This window comes from Schistocerca americana, chromosome 5 (genome assembly GCF_021461395.2).
Source record: "Schistocerca americana isolate TAMUIC-IGC-003095 chromosome 5, iqSchAmer2.1, whole genome shotgun sequence".
NCBI classification, from domain to species: Eukaryota; Metazoa; Arthropoda; class Insecta; order Orthoptera; family Acrididae; genus Schistocerca; species Schistocerca americana.
In genome coordinates, this window is record NC_060123.1 from 621196202 (window position 1) to 621221207 (window position 25006).

The following is a 25006-nucleotide window of genomic DNA, read 5'->3' on the forward strand; positions in this document are numbered from 1 at the left end:
TTAAACGAGCAACCGTAATTTCTCTTTGTTGGATCTAAGGTTGCGAACCTTCAATTGGAGGAGAGTCATGATGAGGAAAGGGGAGGAGGGAGATAATGAAGCGGTGTAATGTCGACAGCTGCCGAGTGCCAGCCTTACAGGAGAAGACCATTTGCATTTGTTTGATTTCTTGGAGCCTTTGTAGGTGGCAGATGACGATTCAGATGCTTTTTGGGTGGAGAGACGTAAAAAGTGTGACTTCGCCCCATGAGTTTAAAGTCTGGTGGCTTGTTGCACAGCTGGAGTAGGAGGAGACAGGGATGCTACTGTCACACTGGGCAGTTTTACAACCGCGGTGCTGAATTTGAGGTCGCATGTCTGCATGGCGATGTCCGTCAAGGAGCGACGTGTAGCAAGAACAGTACTGTAAGTGCCGTATGGTAAAATGCAGGGTTTCCAACTAGCCAACAGCTTGCGAACGACAGGGTGAGGCACTTTTTCCTCCACCCGAAGCTCCTGGACGGCACAGGACAATCTCGGGAGGAGGCTGCATGGTTTCCATATCAATTTATACAGCAGAGAGAAGGAGGTGGCCGATCATCCTAGCCAGTATCCCTACCACAGGTTACACATTTGGCTGGGTGCCGACAGGACATTTGAGTATGGTTGTAAGGAACTGGTAGCAGCGCGTCGGATTCAGAATGTACGGTCGCACTCTGATACCTTCATAGACTACTTTGATCTTTGATGGAAGCACTACTCTATTAAACGTGAGAAAAAGTGTGTATACGGGCACTAAGTTGCCTCTACCTTTTTCTTCACCCGATGGATTTTGAAGTGTACCTCTTTCGTTTGTGTATTAAATTTATATACGATTCTTTCAATGTAGCTCAGGCCCGCAGCCAGCTTTCCCCCAACTTTTTTTATGTGTTAGAGCCATTTAACGGCTTTTGAACCATACTCCTAGATACTGAACACGTTAGTTGAACTGGGAAGTGCTGTTTCCGACAGAGCTATCCTGGTACCCCTCGACACCGAGCCTCACATCTTGCCTCATGGTCTCCCACTTCCTTAACTTCATTCAAGCTCTCCAGCACACCATGCTGTGCTTACGAAAGAAATGATACCAATCATAATAACGTAAGCGACGATCGAGGCATTGTTTCCAGAACGAACCTTGCACTCTACAGTGGAATGAGCACCGTTTTTTGAAATAGATCTGAAACAGAGTCGTCCGTGTTACAATCCATTTCATCCAAAAATAATAATTTGTCATCAAGTAGTATTTCGAAGGAGTGAACGCGGATAATACCGATCTTAGTTGAATACGAGAGTTGATCTGTGTGAATTACAGATTACAGACATCACTTGAGAATCAGCGTATTTGTACAGAACGCCAAGTGTGTACAGCATTCCATACATGTGCAATACGGTTATAATCCGCCCGAAGAGGCCATGAAGGCCCAACGGTACCGACCGACTGCCGCGTCATCCTCAGCCCACAGGTGTCACCGGATGCGGATATGGAGGGGCATGTGGTCAGCACACCGCTCTCCCAGCCGTATGTCAGTTTACGAGACCGGAGCCGCTACTTCTCAGTCAAGTAGCACCTCAGTTTGCTTCGCAAGGGCTGAGTGCACCCCGCTTGCCAACAGCGATCGTCAGACTGGATGGTGACCCATCCAAGTGCTAGCCCAGCCCGACAGTCTTAACTTCGGCAAGGCTAATTCTCGTTCTAAAATACCGTTATATATTTCACTATGAAACACTGAACAATTTTTTATGGAATTATGTTACGATGCTGGAATATTTGTCTTTAACGCAACACCGATTTTCACAGTGGTCGCGAATGTCTAACGAAAGTGTAAGCGTGATGAAAAGATTGAATTATTCATGGGAATTAGCAACCCCAGTAATGGTGTACTGACATCATTAATCTGCACGAGTCTGAGTAGACGTCACATGCATCAAGCAGCGATACTTTCGTTAATCCTTTTACGTTACTCTTTGTTACAGGGTACTGGAAACTGTACTACAGTATGATAACATTGTTTATTAGCAGCTGAGATACGCATACGAGAACTGCGTTTTGTTACATGTGGCTCCACAGCGACATAGCGAAAACTGTAACTGCTTGCTAATATTAGGATGAGACATCATATAATGAACTGTATTTAGGATTACCTTATACAAGTACGCCAACGTTTAACCTGACTGGAACATTTTTCCATATATCATTACACTCTTAAAGGCAAATCAGGTCCTACCGCAGTAATGTTTTCAGGATATTGTCACGTAACGGGATCATCGCTAATAGCGGCCTTCGACACTGTAGCTCCTGTAGGACGTCTCGCAGAAAATCTCGGAAGTTTTGGGCGCCTGCAACGGGGTTCCAGAGAAGGTTGGTAACTAATAGGGGCTAACTCCTAGTTGAATAGTTTACATTTCCGGAACGGTGAATGTTATTCGTCACAGATAGATACAATAGTCCACATGTAAAATTTATGTAAACGAGCTTTCCTTTTCTCCTTTAAAATTTTTTTTTTTTTTTTTTTTTTTTTTTTTTTTTTTTTTTTTTTTTTTTTTTTTTTTTTTTTTTTTTGCTGACCACTAGTTACTATAACTACTAGAAAACTCGTGAAGTAGCATAGAATTATTAGCTGAAGTTTGTGGTGTGCTCGATTATTTGGTTGTGTTGCATTGAGTTGACTGCAGTAGACTGAAGATACACAACAGCGAGAGGAACATCGGGAAGCAGGATGGGAAAATTGCTGTCTTAAGGCCTGAATTAGACGGATTAGTAATGATCTAGACTGGTTAAGGCAGAAATGGTTAAAGAGAGGAGGGAAGTAACAAAAGGCAATGGAAGCAGCAGGCATAGGAGAGCTTTGTAGTGAATATAAAAAAATAAGTTTGGCCTATTACTTAATTTAGAAACGCATTAAGCTGAGGTAGATGTTATAGATCACATGATATAAGATTTAGAATCACTTTCTATGGATTTTACAAGAAAGGAAAACACTGCGTTTATAATGTGGCGGCCAGGAAACAGTCTCGAGAGAGAGTTTCCGTGTAATATTGCTTGTAGACCTGTTAACGTTCGGTTAGCGTAAGGAGATACTGACGTTTAATTTCTGTCTATTCTGAAACACCAGAAACGACCTCATTCGAACTGTGTGAGACAGTTAATCTGGTGCTGGGAAGGTTGCTTATTTCGACTGCAGGACCACACAAAGGTGAGGTTCCTGTTGACTCTTTCTGTAGAAGCATGAACAATAGAACATTGAAGGTAAACAGGCTACTGTAACAGAAGGCCTTAGGAAGAAGGTGGGGCTACGAAATGCCTTGAATAGTGAAACATCTGTGGTTACAGGTCGCACATCAGCCACTATATTAGGGTAGGGGGTACAGAAAGAAACAAATACTGAGGAAAGTTGGGGATGAAACAAAACTCAGTTTGCAAAACAAATTAAACAGCATGCTACATCTTTGTAAACGGTTGTCAGTTGAAAATATATGCAATCTGCAGAAATTTGTTTCCACTGAAATGTATTTTCGTTAGCACGGAATAACATTTACAGTTGCTCTGTCGGAACTTTCGACTACTGGGGAGTAAGTTTAAATGCGTTATTTGCATGGATGATTCAGAGTCGTGCAGTCCAGCTGAATTACAGGGTGTGTACACAAATATTGAAGCACAGCGAGAAATGCAAGCTGGAACATAAATGCAAATGCTAGAAAAGCCTGCAGCTTGCACTGTTGTATTTGACCCGCGCGGCACCTGTGCAAATGTCCTCAGTACGTCGCAAAAGCCAGTGGTTGTTAGACCAGTGTCCTGTGTAGTTCACTGTGCATGGGTCAATGACTTCCAGCGTCGGCAAGAAGCTGGTGCTCGTATAGTGGATGCGTTCGTAACTAAGGTAGCCGAAGTGTTTGAGGTTTCAAGAATCACGATATCGACTATTTATGCCGCATAAAGGATAAACGAAAAAAACATCACCCGCTAAAATAACAACTCAGACGAAAATGTGTGTTGAGGGATCGTGACGACTGACCATTGAAGAGGAGTGTGGCGAAAAGTAAGAAAACGACAGCTGCAAATGTACCTCCAGAAATCAACGTCGCTGTTGCGGGCCCAGTCAGAATCGATACAACACAAAGGGAGCTCCATAAACGGGGTGTAGTGGAATTCTAAAATTACTTATCAGCGATGCAAATGTGTGTAACATGAAAAGGTGGTGCTGAAACCGTAAAAGTTTTACTATCGAGCTATGGAAGAAAGTAACTTCATCGGATGAGTCTTGTTTCTCGCTGTTTCCAACTTCTGGTCGAACTTACGTTCCAAGGGTGAAACACAGCTCTCGTTTAGTGACAATTTTGGCAGCCATATCATGGCATTCCATGAACTCCATGATTACTATATAATGTAGCGTTATCGCTAAGGATTATGTGACCATTTTCGCTGATCATGTCCATCCCGTGGTACAGTTTTGTTCCCCAATTAGGATGACACAGTTCGCATCGTATAGGACTGGTTTTGTGAGCACAAGAAGAAACTGATGCATGTCCTATGTTCACTAAAGACAACACATCTTATCAGTACTGAGTTTTTGTGGTCTCCTTTGGAGAGAAGGGCGTGTAATCGCCATCCATATCCATCACCATTAGCTGAATATGCCACTATTTGGCAGGAAGCATGGTTCAATATTTCCTTGAAAACGAAGTATACAATGACGTAGCTGGTTTGAAGTCCAGTGGGTTTCGTACACCGTATTAGGCATGGTAACGTGTTTTTGTATTTCCATATTTATGTCTACCCTGCGTAACTTTCTTCTCTGAAAATCGTGGGACCACTGACATAGACCGATACATGTTTGAGGATTTAGGATAGCATATTACATCAGTAGCGCAAATATCGAGATGGGGAAAGCTGACATCTTAATCAAGAGGTGTCATTAAGGAATGAACACAAAATCTGGTAAACTTGGGGTACTATATGTGAAGGATTCACGGTAGAAGTTAAATTTCGTGATAAATCGTGTAAGTGTTTGTCGAGCACCTAGAGGTAATTTTGTTAGTAAATCAGTTTGAAGGTGTATTAATCTGTACAACAGTAAAAGCAAGGGAGCAGTAACAGTTGATGATTTTAACTGAGATTTTCTTAAAAACTATTCCAGTACTAGAAGCTTGAATGGTAAGTAACAGCGTCCATAATTAGCGAAATAACACATTGTCTCTCACCAAAGGCAAAAAAATGAAAGAAAAAAAAGAACAACGGGAACGAAAGCAAAAAGAGCGGCACGCGGAAGAAATGGGGCTGTTACATTCTAAGACATAAAGAAAGAATCATTTCTGAGTAATTATCTGATTGGGACGACGATCGGTAGATGAGCTGTACATGTACAGACAAACAAATTATTACAATTTCAGAAAAATTCAATTATTTACTCAAGTGAATGAGCTTCACAAATGGAACAAGGCAATAACGCATTCGTCTACTTCTGGCTCTAATGGAAGCAATTGTTCGGTTTGACATTGACTGATAGAGCTGATTGGCTGTCCTCCTGAGTGCCACTTTCCACTTTCTGTCCAATGGGCACGTCATATTGTCAAAATCACGAGTTATTTGGAGATTCCTGGATAAGATGGCTGTCGAGTGACGTCACAGGTTTTCTTCGTCCGCTAAAAGAACTTATTTAAGAGGAAATAGTGTCAAATTTAAATTTTCTTGGCATCGTTTACTTGCTGTAGGGTCCGTTCTTGTCATACAACTGATTATCAGCGTCTCAGCAGAGCGCAGCTGACTTACTGCTGAATCGCTTTAGTTCCGTAAAACCTTCACTGATTTGTACTAGGTAAATGAAATACGTACAACACTCTTGTATTTCACTGTCACTCTATATTCAAGGATTAAGATGGTGATGGATGGTGGCCTATTTAAAAGTTTCCTAGCCTGGAGGAATTTAAAAAGTCCGCAAATGCCGATATGCATGCGCTCTACGTCCAGATTCGCAACTAACGGCACACGACACTTTCAAAAGTCGACACGTTAATATCTGAATACCGGTACCTCTGAATTCACTCGTATCAGCAGATAATTTGAGTTTCTGCCGTCTATATATCCGTTAAGTTCCAATCTAACACTAAAGTCCTAAAATTCCCTTAATACTCCATTGCTGCCAACAGTCGGAGATCGTACACTACATCACTTTTAATCTCCGTAATACTCTAACAGTTTATCGTGAATCTTAACAGGATAAAGTCCAAACTAATTATTGTCTCGCTGACTGACACGGGTTCCCCGCCCTTTAACGAAGCAATCAAGGATAAAAAGCGGCAATAATGACGACCAGGCCTTTCTATAGGTTTTTCATCACAAGAGTTTAACCTCACTGCCTTCTCCATGACGGAGCTTCCGTGGCTTTGCTGTACTTAGACGTTAAACTACTTGCTGATATACTATAATTTTGATCTGCAATTACCGAACTCTGATTCTACACTATTTTCCCCTCTAAAAATTCTATTCTTAATTTTAAATTATTCTTTCTATAGCTTTTATCACTGTAAACTTGACAAATTTAAAAGATTCTTTAAACTTAATTATTCTTTCGAATCTGACCATGAGTGAGAAATGTAGGAACTGTTATAGGGTAGTGAGTAGAGGGATTTGTTGTCAATCTTGCAGGAAATATTTTCACTGGTGGGGGGGGGGGGGGGCTGCCGTGGGGAGAACGGAAGAGCTCCTGGAACTGCAGAATATGTAGTAGGAACATTTTGATTGGAGAGCAGGAAAGGAAAATTTGTGCCATTCAGGCATAGTTGAGGAAGCAAGGAAGGAACTGATAAGGACCAAGGGAGATAGGGGGGAGGAGCGTGGTTGGGAACTGGCATCTGGTAGGAGGACAGGAAGGCAGAGAACGCGATTTGACAGTTTTATCATCAACACCAAAAACAGATTTCTACCACTGCCAGATAAGAACCTCAGGTAGAAAGAGGAGCAGGGAATGTGGAGCCCACTACAAAAAAGGCGAAGAAGCCTAGGAATGTACAAAGTGTTAGGAAGAAGAAAGTGTTGCAACTAGGTAGTAGCCATGGGCGAGGTGTAGGCCCTCAGTGACAGGAACGTTTAGGGGCAGCATACCAGACCACCAGTATCTTCAAGCCAAATGCAGGACCAACTCGTGTCATAGAGGACTTAGGGTCTTTATGCAAGGATTTTATAATTAAATGTGTCCCTTAGACATTTAAATCTCTTCATGTCCACGGAATAAAACTGTACAATAAATTACCGATATAGATTAAAGGAATTGCAAAAAAAACACTTATTTAAAAACGGAGGTAAAGAGTACCTGTCATGCAATACATTTTATACATTGAAGGATTACTTAGATAAAACAGGGCACGGGTTTGATGAAAAAAGTTGTACAAATGAATAATAAGAATCATTATAAGACATCCAATATTCCACATAACACCTTCACACTATGCTTTATTCCTTCTTTTTTCATTTTCTAGAAAAACGTACCCCCAAGCTATGCATAGCACAAAACTATCACCTCTTCCTCTTTCTGAGCTCAACATCTCACTCATTATAGAGGGATGCTGACTCGATTTTTCAGGATAGCAAATGGGAAGTTGCGGTACAGAAAATGGCCCAGAGATCAAAGGTGTGTGTGTTTGTGTTTTGTGAATAGCGAGTGAAGTTTTATAAAACAATGTGTCTATAGTGTGTACAGTGACTGATAGTGAGATATGAATAAACAGTGTGGCATTACATTATTTAATAAGTTACTTGTAAATAAATATGTTGTATACCAGGAGAAAATCTAATGGTTGTCTCTGACTAGAAGTCTGTAAATGTATGCGTGTACGGATTAGCTTATTTTAAATTGGTCTAACCTTGTAAACACTTTGACATGTCCTTTATCTTTGCAAAAAGAGATCTGCCGATGAATAAAGCTACTGCTCCCCCTCCTCCTCTTCCTCCTCCTCCTCCTCCTCCTCCTCCTACTACTACTACTGCTACTACTACAATGCTCCAAACATACTCAGTTGGGAAGAGATCCGTTCACCTTTTTGGTCAACGTATAGTTTCGCAAACACGAAAATAAATACCAGAAACTCTCGCTGTATGCGACGGACATTATTTTGCTGAAATGTACGCCGAGGATCACTACGCATGAAGGGCAATAAAACTATGCGTACAATATGGTCGACGTCCAGTGTGCTGTAAGGATGACGAAGAAATGGTACCACAGATCATGAATGCTGGGCCATATAGCAGATGATCCTTAGGAAGACATCCAACAGCTCTGTCAATCAATATCAAGCCAAATAACTGCTTTCATAAGGGCCACAGGTAGATCAAATCGTCAGTTTGTGAAGTTCTTTTAATAAGACTCACAGACGAATTACTCGAATCCAGGGGAGCGTGATTAAAATGGTCATATGTTAAATCAATAAACGGATTGAAGCCGCCTGTTCAGGCACTCAGCGACCATAACAGCATTGACACAGAAGCTGACACACAAGACGGCAAAGGTGTTTAACAGAACAATATCACTCTGGCTTGAAATCGTCAAATGAACGACAAAATGGTTGATATCGAAATAAGTGACCATGGGACAGTAAAGGAACTGAAATCGCTTCAGGCAGGGGAGGCCATTGGAATTGCGTGATAAAAATGCGATTCTACATGGAATGAGCGAAAGCGCCAGCCCGTCTCAAGCACCAGTATCCCTAGAGGAGCGAAGTGTACCTGATGACTGCATAAAAAATAAGCATATGCTCCGTATGGTGAAAGAAGAGCTCCGATTGATGAAAGCGCAGTGGCCAATATGCGACATCTAAATACAGTGGCCAGCGGTTAGCGGGGCGGGGATCACGGTGAAACCCCCCACCATTCGGCCTCGCGGCAGCCAGGGCTACTGTGCATGGCCCAAGATTCATTGGAGCATCCTTTTTGGCAGCATTTTACTCAGCCATTTGTTCCTGGATCACATGTATACGGTGCGGCAAGTAAAAGTGGCCTGGACGAGTGGATACAATTGGACGTATATGCATATAACCACACCCCGTGGCGCGCACACCATCTGTACGCCAGCCACGTGATCCACACTCGTTCAGACCGTACTGCGGACTGTGACGGTATCAGAGGAACAGCGCAAAGCGGACGATGGCACTCATAGTGGAGCTGCAGGCGTTCGTTGTGGAAAATTACATGACCATAAAGTCGTGAAAACGTACGGTCTGTATTTTTGCTCAGATGTTTAGTGGTGCCAAAGTGCCAGCTAAGAGCACCATGCAACACTTAGTCTGAACATGACAGCAGAAAGGATCTGTTTTGAACAAGTCAAAAAACATTCAGAAACCCGCCCGCATACCAGAAAACGTGGCTGCAGTTCATCAGAAAATGCGTCAGAGTCCTACTAGATCAACCCGACGCCTGTCGCAAGAGGCCAGCGTACCCAGCGTACAAAATTGAGCACGAGGATGAAAATACCACCTGCACCTGCATATGTACCCCTACCGTGTGTCTGCTCTCCACCCAATAAAACCAGTAGATGCTCCTCAGCTCCTCCAGTTTTGTGAGTGGTTGTTCACTGAGATAATAATGCGTTGCTTGGATATGAATCCTGGTTTCACCTTAGTGGTTATTTCAACCCCTGGAATGAGAGTTTCTGGGCAGCGGAAAATCCATATCACTTCCACGACACACCACTGCACGATCGGAAAGGCGGGGTTTGGTGTGCAGTTTCTGCGCGCTGTATTATTCGTCTTACCATCTTCCATCAGGCGCTCACTTCTCCACATTACATCGCCAATATTTTGAAACCAATTGTGACAGCATTAAAGGAGGAGGAAAAGACATACAGTTACTTCCAACACGATGGACCAACTGCCCATATAGCCAGCCGAACCCTGGAGCACATGTACACAGTCTTTACACCTGACAGATTGGTCAGCAGAGGTCACTCTGGTAGCGGTCTTAGATGGCCACTGATCGCCCAGATCACCTGATCCGTCAATGTGCAATTACTTTATGTGGGGAACCCTCAAGCCTAAGCTGTGTCGCAACAACCCTCACAGTTTCCACGAACTGCAGCAGAACATTTCCGAAGAGACTGCAGCAGTTCCAGCAATACAGCTTCGATCCACCTTCAACAACTTGCTAACAAGAGCCCAAAAGTGACAAGAGATGAATGGTGGTGACTCTAAAGATCTTCTGTAGTCATGTTAGTACTGTATTTCTTTTCCTCTGCTGTGTTTCTTGGTACTGTGGAACTTTATCGTATGGGCCACTTTTATTTGCTTCACCCGGTGTTTTCTCGTGCTCCAGCTGTGTTTGCGTCCGTACACAGACGCACTCAGATTAGTTTTCAACATCAACATGGTACAGTGTTACGTGTAAAGTACAGAATAAAGATATTTCCTTTATTTTCTGTGCGGGGAACGGAAACACGTTGATCATAGTCGTCTGACTGATCATCCGCCGTCACGAACATAGGGGCTTCTGTATTTCGCTGCTGGTGTTCTCATCATCTGGCCAGAGATTTACAATATATTCTTTAGATACTTCTCCTAACACCTTCTTCTGAGTTGGACCTTGAATCTCTTTTTACAGTTGGTTCACATTATTCCCATTTTCTAGCGTTATTCATTTACCAGCCTCTCTGTATCTCACGGTGCAAAGGTGTCATTTTGCTCAGTGACACGTGCTTTTATTTGACCGCAAGAAGTTCGTCGGCATTTCATGACAGTGGTTTTCTGCTTACGAATCAGTTACGTACCGTGTCTTCAGTGTCATTCATCGTTCCAGCAATGCCAGAAGATCCGCATTTCACATATCACACATTTTGTTCCAAGCCCTTTTTATTATCTTTCAGTCAGCTGATTATTTCGTCTCTCATGGAGCAACTGTTGATGCCTTATTTAATCCTACAGTTTGGTACAGGGAATTGTCCGTCAAAAACAGTACTAAAACGGATATCTGATAGCAAACGGCTACAGAACAACTCTTCAAATCGATCTGCATTCATTTCCACATGGCAATCGTCAGATGTTTTTCAAATATCAACGTAGAATAGGGCCCAAAACCGTTCATAGAGCCGATTGGGCGCTAGACAACTAAGCGGGACTAAACTTAATGTGTTTCTCTACAAACTGGCACTGCAATCACCTCTGTAGGTACTATGAATTAATTTATATGAATTTTCAAAGTTGTAAATTCCTTTTCGAAACATTCTGTATTGCTTTCTCCTACGTATACCCCCCTAAAAGCTCACGAAGATAAAATCAGAGAGATTCGAGCAGACATAGTTGCTTACTGGCAATCGTTCTTCTCTCGAGACGTTCACGACTGGAGCAACAAGAAATGGAAGTGATAGTAGTAAACAAAGTGCCCTCGGCCACGCCGCAAGGTGGCTTCCAGTGGACGGATGTAGATATATACGTAGAATACTACATGCTGGTGGATTAGGACAGATAGGAGAAACGCCAACCTTCGTTTGTAGCATTTATAGATCTAGAGAAAGATTTAAGTATTATCGACTACAAGTTGACTCTTTGAAATTTTGAAGGGAGGAAAAAGCTATCTACAGTCTGTAAAGGTAGTACACGGCATTTGTAACTAGCAGCAGTTGAGATTCGAGTGAAACAAGCTTGGAAACTGTCCCTCATATTAATCAGTCTGCTCATCGAGGAACCAATGGAGGAAACAAAGGAACAATTCAAAAAGGAAACTGAAGTTTAGGGAGAAGATATGAAAACACTGAATTTTGTTGATGAAACTGTAGTTCTCCCAGAGGCGGCAAAGGAAATGTAAGTACGGTTGTACGGATTGGGTAGGGTCTTGAAAACATATTGATAAATGAATATTAACAGAAGTAAAGTAACAACTACTAACAGTAGTAAATATGATGTAACAGTCCGTGGATCCACTGCCAGTTCAGTATGTCAAACAGGCAGGATATTTCGGCGATCAGAAGTGTCACGATCGTCATGTGCATGGACGATCTGAGATACTGGGTTGCTAATCGCCAAAGGAAGAGGCCTTCTTGGCCTGGTGATCTGCAGGGTAAGCACGTATGTGCTATTCCTGCCTTTCCCTTGGTGTCGATCCCTGTAGCCTCTCTGGGTAAACTGGCATGTGGATATCAGAAACAAATAAAACACGTATTTGCTACACAGGTTAGCTGGTTAAAGGTGTTGATGTTGAGGTCCTGATAAGCTGCTATTGCATGGTGCTTGGACCAGCTTCTTCTTCTTCTTGCTTTTCTTCGCTGTCCTCCTGAGTGCCTGCCCGTAAGGTTCGTCTGTTTTTATAGTTTCTTCTTCTTCTTCTTCTCGGATGGCCTCTCTAATTTCACTGTTGGTCTCATCCGCGTCGCCGATGAGGAGATTCGTGTGTGTCGAAGTGAAAGTTGCCCATTTCGTAGGCACCCCTCACTGTCTCCAGAGGGAAGGTGCTAAGCACTACCTCTAGCTTCTCAGGAGAGAAAGGAAAGTGTTTACAGGCGAGCGAAGGTTCAGAATGATCAGGAGAGAGCGGATAGGATGTCAAATCGAACACCTTGCAGCCACTAATTTCCAAACAGTTATTTTGTTTGGCTACCAGTGTCGGCGATATACTAAGCCATTTTCAGGACCCTGTGAAACAGACATCAATGGTAACAGAGGGAAATAGATAACCAAAAGTGGGGGGGGGGGGGGGGGGGGGTTATGCAAGTCTTATATACACTGGTAATATGAACTAACATAACAAAGCAGTACAGGAAGTTACATAAAGTCGTAGAAAAAGAACGTACTAAACGAAGGTCAGTACTGCATGTTATGCATAGGGTAATCACGGTATAATGCTAATGAAATGCCAGTGAAACAACTGGAGTGAAACAATGTAGCCATACACTGACGATCACGGACTGAAGGTAAAACATTCGATTACATGTTGCCACGCAATAGTAAAACATATACCACTTAGTGGAGGTGAAAACCATAACTATCTCTATCATCATGTTCCATAAGTTATAATAACAAACAAAAAATGAATATAAAGATAAATCTTTGCAATTTATCGAACAGAGACTCATAAGATGCACCTTATTTAACAAAACATCTCTAATGACGCAAACTATGACTCTAATGGAGTATATCAATTCCAATACCTACTGCTTAGTGGGAATTCGTTAGGTATAATGTGATTATCGATGCCAAGCATGCACTATTGGCTTTCGTTTAGTAGGTTCCTTTTTACGGTTATATGACGTATATACTTAATACTAGTTTCAGTTCTACATCTACATCTACATCTACATTTATACTCCGCAAGCCACCCAACGGTGTGTGGCGGAGGGCACTTTACGTGCCACTGTCTTTACCTCCCTTTCCTGTTCCAGTCGCGTATGGTTTGCAGGAAGAACGACTGTTGGAATGCTTCCGTGCGCGCTCGAATCTACATCTACATTTATACTCCGCAAGAAGTTAATACAATGTGCAACTGTTTTCTTATTTTATTCCGTAATTTATCTGTAACTTTATATAAGTTACTGTACTGCTTGGTATTGTTCCACTCTATACAGGACTTGTACCACCCCCTTTTTGGTTATCTATTTCATACTGTTACCACTGTTGTCTGCACGCAGGGTCCTGAAGAAAGGGTAGTAAGCCGTCAAAACTAGTAGCCAAATAAAATAACAGTTTAGACAGCAGGTGACCGGAAGGTGTTTGATTTGATATCCTGTACAGGACAGCCAGTCCGGCAACCAGCTCTGAAAAGATGGGCATACAGACAGAGGAGGTAGTAGTTACTGGAGTGCTAGTCAGTGTCCTCCAAGATGGAATCGCCTATCATCACAAGCGCCGCTCAGCATGTCGACTGCATCACGAGGGGCGCCCTGGGCTCTGCGTGGAGCGACTCCGGACAGGCGGCTCTGTGAGCGGCTGGCTGTGAGGTCGCTGGCCTCACGGCGCGGAAAGGGAGGCCCCCGCTTCGCCCAGGGCCTCTCTGGGGAGGTGGCGGCTGGAACAGGCGTTTGTTTTCTTTCTTCCGTTTCTTCTTCTTCTGGGGTCAGCTCGAAGGGTTCGTGCATTTCTACAGTGGCCAGTGAAATGACCGTCAGCATGGAAGCGTCCACTCGCACTCTCTGTGCCCTATGGCGGAGGGGGAGGGGGGGGGGGGCAGTCGAGATGGCGGCTGACTGAGATGTCTCTTCTCTTGTGGCTCTCGGGGCAGCTGCTCTATCTGCAGGCGAGCTTCATCTAATTCTGCTCTTAGGGCGGTTCTTTCTTCTTCCCCTGTCTCAGCTAGCTGAGGGCGCCAACCGCGTCGGCGGCAACAGCATACAAACTTCCTGGCAGATTAAAACTGTGTGCCCGACCGAGACTCGAACTCGGGACCTCTGCCTTTCGCGGGCAAGTGCTCTACCATCTGAGCTACCGAAGTACGACTCACGCCCGGTACTCACAGCTTTACTTCTGCCAGTACCTCGTCTCCTACATTCCAAACTTTACAGAAGCTCTCCTGCGAACCTTGCAGAACCAGCACTCCTGAAAGAAAGGATATTGCGGAGACATGGCTTAGCCACAGCCTGGGGGATGATTCCAGAATGAGATTTTCACTCTGCAGCGGAGCGTGCGCTGATATGAAACTTCCTGGCAGATTAAAACTGTGTGCCCGACCGAGACTCGAACTCGAGACCTTAGCCTTTCGCGGGCAAGTGCTCTACCATCTGAGCTACCGAAGCACGACTCACGCCCGGTACTTACAGCTTTACTTCTGCCAGTATCTCGTCTGTTACATTCCAAACTTTACAGAATCTCTCCCCCAGGCTGTGGCTAAGCCATGTCTCCGCAATATCCTTTCTTTCAGGAGTGCTGGTTCTGCAAGGTTCGCAGGAGATCTTCTGTAAAGTTTGGAATGTAGGAGACGAGGTACTGGCAGAAGTAAAGCTGTGAGTACCGGGCCTGAGTCGTGCTTCGGTAGCTCAGATGGTAGAGCACTTGCCCGCGAAAGGCAAAGGTCCCGAGTTCGAGTCTCCGTCGGGCACACAGTTTTAATCTGCCAGGAAGTTTCATATCAGCGCACACTCCGCTGCAGAGTGAAAATCTCATTCTGTAACAGCACACAGCTTTGCATGTTTGTCGTCGCCCGGATCTTCGTGGCGGCGCGACTTTCTCCCCCATCTTCAGCCAGCGGTAATGAGAGGGCAACCAGCTCTTCTTATTTGGCGGCCATGCAGACACGTCTTCTTCCTGCTCTGCGGCTCCAGCTCGTAATGTAGCCGCGTCTGCACCGCCGCAGTTGACGTGTAAGTACACGCAACGCCGTGTCGGCAATACTTGGCTACCGAGCTTGTGACAGCGGTGTCACTGATGCTCCCACTCGATCACTGTGTCGAGGAGAAATCACTGAATGCTCGCCCCTATTTTGATTGGACCAGGGGTGGGATTCTTCCCACACATCAGTCAGGTGGCCTGAATATGGCGTAATGTAGCGGCGAAACTTGTTGTTCAAATAAAATAACAACTGAACATTCAGACGGCTTAACGTGTTTTCATTCGACATTTTATATTGAACAGCCGAGGTGCAGCAATCGTCTGCATAAAGGTGGAATTACAGACCTGTGTGCTGTTGCCGAGGGCTGCATTCCCGGTCAACTCGAGTGCCTCAGCAGCCAAGTCCACGAAGGCGGTGAGACAGGTTGGGGTGTGTAGGCGAGCGAGACGACCCACAGCAACGACGTGACTCATATCGAGTAAAGCAGCAGGGTGAGCGCTGAGCTGTTGGCGGTGCGCAACCAACTCGACCTTCCGCCCCCGTGACCGGCGCGAGCCGTCCCCTCTCCGCTCCGCGCCCGAGAGTACGTCGGCTGTCGCAGAGGCTACTGAGTTAGCCTCTGTTGTAGCGTCGTTGTAGGTGCCCTGCCCGCAGTCTTGGTTGACTAGATTATCCGTGGAGCGAATTTCGACGGCTTCTCTCAGTATTTCGAGGTCTGTGCTACAACACCGTTACGTTCATATTCCATTGCGTGGTTCATTGACAAACAGTGTTCTGTGGCTGCCAACTTGTTGGGATACATTAACCGTGCATGTCGTTCATTTTCTCCCATCGATATTCGATGGTTTGTCCAATATATATCCTGCCACAAAGACACGGAATCTGATATATCCCAGCCTTCCGCAAACCTAGGGTACATTTTACGCTACCCAAAAATACCTATGTTTTATTAGACGGACATACGACTGTTCTTAGTAGGTGCTTTTTCAATACGCTCCTGACATTTTTAGATAGGGCACTGGGCCATAATATAAAGGCTATGGCTACCTCTTCCGCCGTGACCTTCCATGTATATTGGATGTTATCTAGAGATAGGGCTAATAGCGCGCTTAATCTGCCATTCTGTGTAACCGTTTTGAGCTGTTGCAGTTCCTGGGCTAGACTCTCTGAGTTTGATAGGGTGCACAACCTGTTAACGCCTTGACTTCCTTACACGTACGAACTCCACTCATCCCAGTGGAGACTGAAAAAGAAGAAAGACTACCATTCCTGCCCCTCATGGAAGACACAAGTGCTGACGGTATCTTGGGCCATGGTGTGTATCGGAAGAAAACGCATACTGACCTACATTTGCATGCAGATAGCTACCACCAACTTGCACAGAGAAACCTGGTACTGAAAACACTACTACACTGGGCGTGCACGTTCTCAGACGCAGAAAGTCTTCCCCAGGGTCTGGAAGGACTCAGAATTGTGTTTTCTTAAGAAACAGTTACGCAGTATAGAAAATTAAGCACCCCTTCGCCCACCACTAGAGTGTAGCCTTTAGAGGCATAGCCGCGCGCGATAACAGCGCTGTCCGGGGAAGCAATGCCACGGTTCACGCGTCGCCCACCGTCGGAGGTTCGAGTCCTCCCTCGGGCACGGGTGTATGTGTTGTCCTTAGCGTAAGTTAGTTAGATTAAGTAGTGTGTAAGCCGAGGAACCGATGACCTCGGCAAGATACACCGGTTGGTCCATTAATCGTGACCGGGACAAATATCTCACGAAATAAGCGTCAAACGAAAAAACTTCAAAGAACGAAACTTGTCTAGCTTGAAGGCGGAAATCAGATGGCGCTATGGTTGGCCCGATAGATGGCGCTGCCATAGGTCAAACGGATATCAACTGTGTTTTTTTTTTAATATTCGAACCCTCATTTTTATTAGATATTGGTGTAGTACGTAATGAAATATGAATGTTTTAGTTGGACCACTATTTTCGCTTTGTGATAGATGGCGTTGTAATAGACACAAACATATGGCTCACAATTTTAGACGAACAGTTGGTAACAGGTAGGTTTTTTAAATTAAAATACAGAACGTAGGTACATTTGAACATTTTATTTCGGTTGTTCCAATGTGATACATGTACCTTTGTGAACTTATCATTTCAGAGAACGCATGCTGTTACAGCGTGATTACCTGTAAGTACCACATTAATTCAATAAATGCTCAAAATGATGTCCGTCAACCTCAGAGCATTTGGCAAAACATGTAACGACATTCCTCTCAACAGCGGGAAGTTCGCCTTCCGTAATGTTCGCTCATGCTTGACAATACGCTGACGCATGTTGTTAGGCGTTGTCGGTGGATCACGATAGCAAATATCCTTCAACTTCCCCCCCAGAAATAAATCCGGGGACGTCATATCCAGTGAACGTGCGGGCCATGGTATGGTGCTTCGACGACCAATCCACCTGTCATGAAATATGCTATTCAATACCGCTTCAACTGCACGCGAGCTAAGTGCCGGACATCCATCATGTTGGAAGTACATCGCCATTCTGTCATGCAGTGAATCGTCTTGTAGTAACATCGGTAGAACGTTACATAGGAAGTCAGCATACATTCCACCATTCAGATTGCCATCGATAAAATGGGGGCCAATTATCCTTCCTCCCATAATGCCGCACCATACATTAACCCGCCAAGGTCGCTGATGTTCCACTTGTCGCAGCCATTGTGAATTTTCCGTTGCCCAATAGTGCTTATTATGACGGTTTCGTTACCGGTGTTGGTGATTGACGCTTCGTCGCTAAATAGAACGCGTGCAAGAAATCTGTCATCGTCCCGTAATTTTCCTTGTGCCCAGTGGCAGAACTGTACACGACGTTCAAAGTCGTCGCCATGCAATTCCTGCTGCATAGAAATATGGTACGGGTGCAATCGATGTTGATGTAGCATTGTCAACACCGACGTTTTTGAGATTCCCGGTCTCGCGGAATTCGTCTGCTACTGATCTCCGGATTAGGCGCGACTGCAGCTAAAACACCTACTTGGGCATCATCATTTGTTGCAGGTCGTGGTTGACGTTTCTCATGTGGCTGAACACTTCCTGTTTCCTTAAATAACGTAACTATCCGGCGAACGGTCCGGACACTTGGATGATGTCGTCCAGTATACCGAGCAGTATACATAGCACATGCCCGTTGGGCATTTTGATCACAATAGCCACAAATCAACACGACATCGACGTTTTCCGCAATTTGTAAACGGTCCATTTTAACACGGGTAATGTATCACGAAGCTAATACCTTCAGCACTGGCGGAATGTTACGTGACACTACGTACTTATACGTTTGTGACTATTACAGCGCCATCTATCACAAAGCGAGAAAAGTGGTGCAACTAAAACATTCATAACTCTTTACGTACTGCACGAATATGTAATAAAAATGGGGGTTCCTATTTAAAAAAAACGCAGTTGATATCCGTTTGACCTATGGCAGCGCCATATAGCGGTCCAACCATAGCGCCATCTGGTTTCCCCCTTCAAGCTAGACGAGTTTCGTTCTTTGTAGTTTTGTTTGATGCTTAATTCGTGAGAAATTTGGCCCGGTCACTATCAATGGACAACCCTGTCTATTGGACAACAAGTAATGCGCACCATCAAAAATTAGATGATGATGGTGATGATGATGTTTGGTTTGTGGGGCGCTCAACTGCGCGGTTATCTGCGCCTGTACAAGTTCCCAACCTTCGCTCAGCCCAATCTCGCAACATTCATGAATGAAGATGAAATGATGAGGACAACACAAGCACTTAGTCATCTCGAGGCAGGTGAAAATCCCTGACCCCGCCGGGAATCGAACCCAGGACCCCGTGCTCGGGAAGCGAGAACGCGACCGCGAGAACACAAGCTGCGGACTCAAAAATTAGTGCCGAGAAGACGAGAGGTAGACATGCGTAATGTATCCCAAGAAATTGGCGGTCGCGGAGAGCTGTTTGTCAGAGAAACATGCGGTGGAATACGATCGTCTTCTGATTCAGCAGTGACTTCGAGATACTGAGACAGAGTCGTTAGAGATGTAGAGACGCCATCGGAATTACCACAAGGGACAGCCTTATCAATCCGGACTGCGGCTGTAATCTGAGCAAGGCTTGAGAATCAGCACAAGGGCCTAACTAGGATGACAGCGAACACAACAATCTGACTCACCAGGGAGGACAGAGCAACTAAAATGGCGCTAGCACCGACCCCGAGACAATCGCCGACTCGAACCCTCGGACGCAGACCGCGAAGGGAAGGGCTTGGGGGGGGGGGGGGGGGAGGGAATGTAGGTCGGCCGCGTGACCCCTGCAGGTCGAACTGTCAACGCACCTGACGATGGCGACATATCTGGTATCTGAAATGTTCACTAATGGACACTATGAACGGGTAGTACACCGGTGGATAGTTCGATCAACAAACACTATGCCATGCTGAGAGAAACTGAAGAATCACAGCAATAATTATAATTTACTATTTGGACGAATTAAAATGAATGCAAAGTACTGACTGATGATTCCAAGAATTCTGTCGTTGATACAGAGAAATTTGTTAAAATCTAAAATAAATTCATGTGTTAGGAAGTGTTTTCCGAAAGTATTGTTCCGGAGTTTAGCGTTGTACGAAAGTGAAACCTGGTCGCTAAGCAATTAGGTCATGATGAAACTAAAATATCTTAAAATGCAATACTACAGGAGAACGCTGAAAATTGAATTGGTATATCACATAACTAATTCTACAGCTACACCTACACAGATACGCCGCAAGCCACCGTATGTTGCGTGGCGGAAGGCACCATGTACCACAAATAGTGTGGCGTTCGCTGTGTTATTCAGTGGTTTGGTATTTAACTAATTTGTAAATGGAAATGATAATCTTATTTTATTTCATTGAGTAATTACTAAATAATTTTTCTCCCGGCTAAAGATTTGATGAAATTGCTAAAGAACTCCAAGTTAACGTCGTGTTTAAGCGTTGTCTGAAAGTTGTGTAAGTGTCACTAAATCACAGCTCATACAACGGATTCTATACAACTATGGATTATGATGGAAACAGTTATCTTCAGCAAAATAATCATTAAAACCACCTAATATCAGCCGCGCACAACACTGACGTGTGTTACCTGAAACAATATTCTTCGCAACTCGTGCGTAATTAATTTCGGCTCCATACATCAGCTAGAAAAGTTTATTACAACGATCGTGCTATGAGCACTGTTTTTAAAGAACCAATCTGATTCGAATCATTTTCATTAAAATGAGTTCGGAACCTCCGGTGCACATTTATTTTTACACAAAATTGTATTACGTTCGGCATTTATGTCTGCAGAGTTGCGTAATTTGAATTTGACGCTGAGATAATTGTTAAGATGGCGGCAGACAATTGATAGAGACTTTCTATTGTTAGACCAAAATAGTAAGTATTTGAAATGATTATTAAATTCTATAAACTATACTTTCATATTGTGCACTATTTAGACCTCATCAAGCAAACATTTGATTTGTTTCTAAGGAAAACACAGACAAAAACGCGATACAAATCGCTATCATCAATGGCTGTGTTCCCTGCAGCGGAAAGAAATTATTAACACAATAATGCTTACTGAGAGAGGAATTAAAGTTACAAATAATTATTCACTCATATTTATAATAATAAAGAACTCTATTTTCAAGTAATAATTAACAAATAATTACTGCTTCTTAACAGACCTGAGTTTGATATGCGTCCGCAACTTACAAAAGCCAACCAACAAAAGGTAAAAACAAAAGACAAACACAGATCATAAAAGGAATTTACAATTATCATTGTCTTTGTATGAAACACATCGATATGTCCAATCACGTCATAGAATATTATATAAACAATTAATATATATATAATCGTTTTCACTGATTTTTCATGTGTCAGATAACGTTTATAACTGTTAGAGGTATAATTTCCTCTCGTCGCACTGTAGCCAAAAATTTATCACGTTGATGTTACAATAGTCATTTCGTTTCGTGTTCCATTCGCAAACAGAGCGAAGCAAAAACGACTGTCTGTTGCTTCCGTATGATCCATCGTTTCTCGTTGTCTTATATTCTCTGTTCTTGCGTGCAAGGTGTGCTGGCGGCATTAGAATCGCTATGCAGTCAGCTTCAAATGCCGGTTCTCCAAATTTTCTCAACAGAGTTCTTCAAACAGAAGGTCACCTGCCGTACAGTGATACCCGTTTGAGTTCCTGAAGCATCTCCGTAACACCTACGTGTTGTTCGAACCTACCGGTAACAAATCTAGCAGCCCAACTCTGAATTGCTTCGATGTGTTTTTTCCGACCTGGTACGGACCCCAAACACTCGAACAATACTCTGGTTCGCACCAGCGCCCTATTTGTGGTCCCCATTAAATGAGAACCTCACTTTCCGAAAATTCACCCAATAAACCGATGTCGACCATTCGCCCTCCCTGCCACAGTTCTCACACGCTCACATGCTCGTTGGGAGGTAATGAATCAAAACGGGAGGAATGAAATTTATGCAACATCTTGAGGCGTCAAGCTAACCAGTAATGTCGTATGGAGGAGAGTGTTAGAGGTGAAAATAGCCCGAGGCAGGTTAGAATGCTGCTTCGGGCATGGATGTGTGTGGTGTCCTTAGGTTAGTTAGGTTTAATTAGTTCTAAGTTCTAGGCGACTGATGACCTCAGAAGTTAAGTCGCATAGTGCTCAGAGCCATTTGAACCATTTTGAAGAGCAGTGCCACCAATGACATACCGGGTGATCAAAAAGTCAGTATGAATTTGAAAACTTAATAAACCACAGAATAATGTAGATAGAGAGGTAAAAATGGACACATATGGTTGGAATGACATGGGGTTTTATTAGACCAAAAAAAAGCAAACAAAGTTCACAAAATGTCCGATAGATGGCGCAGGACAGCAAAAAGTTAGTAACTGCTGCCGTGACGGGTGAGAGGTACGCCGTTATGTTACAGAATCGCATCATCCCCAGCCGGGCTGATAAACACCTGCTGGAACGTACGATGTTTATGCAGGATGGCGCTCCACCCCATATTGCTAGACGCGTGAAAGATCTCTTGCGCGCGTCGTTTGGTGATGATAGCGTGCTCAGCCGTCACTTTCGTCATGCTTGGCCTCCCAGGTCCCCAGACACCAGTCCGTGTGATTATTGGCTTTGGGGTTGATTGAAGTCGCAAGTGTATCGAGATCGACCGACTTCTCTAGGGATGCTGAAAGACAACATCCGACGCCAATGCCTCACCGTAACTCCGGACATGCTTTACACTGCTGTTCACAACATTATTCCTCGACTACAGCTATTGTTGAGGAATGATGGTGGACATATTGGGAATTTCCTGTAAAGAATATCATCTTTGCTTTGTCTTACTTTGTTATGCTAATTATTGCTGTTCTAATCAGATGAAGCGCCATCTGTCGGAAATTTTTGTATTTTTGTATTTTTTTGGTTCTAATAGAACCTCATGTCATTCCAGGCATGTGTGTCAATTTGTACCTCTCTATCTACATTATTCCGTGATTTATTCGGTTTTCAAATTTATGCTGACTTTTTGATCTCCCGGTATTTGTGTAGCCTCTCGTTGCGCGTCACACCGTTCATCAATCTTCCGCGCCGTTTTCGGTCTCCAAGAATTAACTAATGTGAATCAATAATAGTATTAACCACAGAAGAGAGTATTTCAGTGCCAGTGTCTTGTAGCGAGCGTGAGAACGTGCGTTCGATCATCGCGTTACGCATCATCAACAATCATCCGCGCCGCAACGGTTACGCGCACGCTCGTACATGTGAGAACTGAAAAATTAACTTTACGAACAGTGCCATATCATTACTAGTGTCCTGGAGGACTGGTACCAAATATCTGTGTATGCGTGACGAGCGTAAGAACTTTCGTGCCATCATTCGGCTTCCGCATCATCAACAATCACCCGCGTCGTGTCGGTTACGCGTACGCTCGTCTGAGTGATATTGTGGACTGTTAATCATCCATTAATTGGCATAAGACTTCTGATTTAGTATGTAAACAGTGCAACTTGCGACTTTCTTTTATCGACTCAGAATATAGATGTTCATACCAGACGTAGAACAGTGTTGTGTTTAGACATTGGGTGGATCCCCTAACTTGCCTGCGTATTTCGATAGATAATTTCAGACAAGCCAGCTGTGGACCAGAATAGTACGACCGCCGCGGGATTATCAGGTACGTGGTGTGGACAGGGCACACGGTCGAAACGACAAACAGTTTAAAAGTACACGGTGAGATGCAATTTTTTTCTTGCATTGCCGTATAACTATGATAAAGATATTAGGTCTAGTTATCAGTACGACCGAAAATGGGGTCGACGCTCGTGCGTGTTTCACTATTACTCTGAGGAGTACAAGAGCTTTTACACTTATTCCTCCTCTCAATAATTTTCGCAAACAGATGGAAAAACCTACAACTTTCAAGTAGTCATAAAAATTATATTACACTTTTATGCTAAATTAATGCATCTCCCCTCCACTGTCACCACTAAGCACATTTATATGAAATTCCTTACAAGTGACTAAACCTTTGTAATGACTAATATATATCTTTCAATGATTATGTTTCAGGGATCTGCAGTTCTCTCGGCGCCTCCGATATCTACGGAAGAATCGCAGCAATGCTTTGACTGTACGTCTGAAGTCATTTTTTGTGACCTTATTCATGACATCATAGCACTATTAAAAACCATGTTGGCGTTGAAGGCATTCACCGATAGTTAACGATAGTATTTTACGAGTAATATCTGTAAAATTCCGTTCTTATTGATGTAGACATAATGTTTCACTCATGACAGTCACATTCTTCTGACGGCATCAGTCAGAACCTGAAGCAATGACGAGGAACTCACACTTTTCACATTGTTCCCATTCACTCGGAGTAGACGTCCATTTTGGATTCAGGATCGTGATATAATTATTCTCCTGTCGCCACACTGTTACGTTTACCTCAAAACACACGAAACTTCATTTCTTAATTAGTAAGTTAGTTGTTTTCATGTTCCATGCATTAAGCTTGCAATATCTCAGTATCACGTAAAGATTCAACTCGTTCCAGAGGTATACACTATCTTATCATTGCTGACATTTTAAACGAGGCATTTCAAATTCTGTGTACAGATATCAACGTGTAATAAAATAAATTTCAACATATACTGAAACTTGTGCATATACACAGAAGCGCCAGAGAAACTGCTGTAGGCATGCTAATTCAAATAAAGTGATATGTAAACAGGCAAAATACGGCGCTGCAGTCGGCAACGCTTATATAAGACAACAAGTGTCTGACCGCAGTTGTTAGATTGTTTACAGCTGCTACAGTGGCAGGTTATCAAGATGTAAGAGAGATTGAACGTAGTGTTCTATTAGGCACATGAACGATGAGACCCAGCACCTCCGAGGTAGTGATGAAGGCGAGATTTTCCCGTATGACCATTTCACGAGTGTACCGTGAATATCAGGAATTCGGCCGGAAAAAGATCCTGCAAGAACGGGATCAACGACGACTGAACAGAATCGTTCAGCGTGACAGAAGTGCAGCCCTTCCGCAAACTGCTGCACATTTCAATGCTGGGCCACCAACAAGAGTCAGTGTGCGAACCATTCAACGAAACATCATCGACATGGGCTTTCGGAGCCGAAGGCCCACTCGTGTGACCTTGATGACTGCACGACACAAGGCCTTA

At 43.8% G+C, this 25006-nt stretch overlaps 1 long non-coding RNA gene across 1 annotated transcript in view; it reads left to right on the plus strand.

The window, feature by feature from the left end:
- LOC124615347 overlaps positions 1-25006 on the plus strand; it is a 48517-nt gene that overhangs the window by 12654 nt on the left and 10857 nt on the right. The window contains exon 2 of the long non-coding RNA XR_006979780.1: positions 23892-23952. This is a non-coding gene — a long non-coding RNA (uncharacterized LOC124615347). The remainder of the gene's footprint in view (positions 1-23891; positions 23953-25006) is intronic.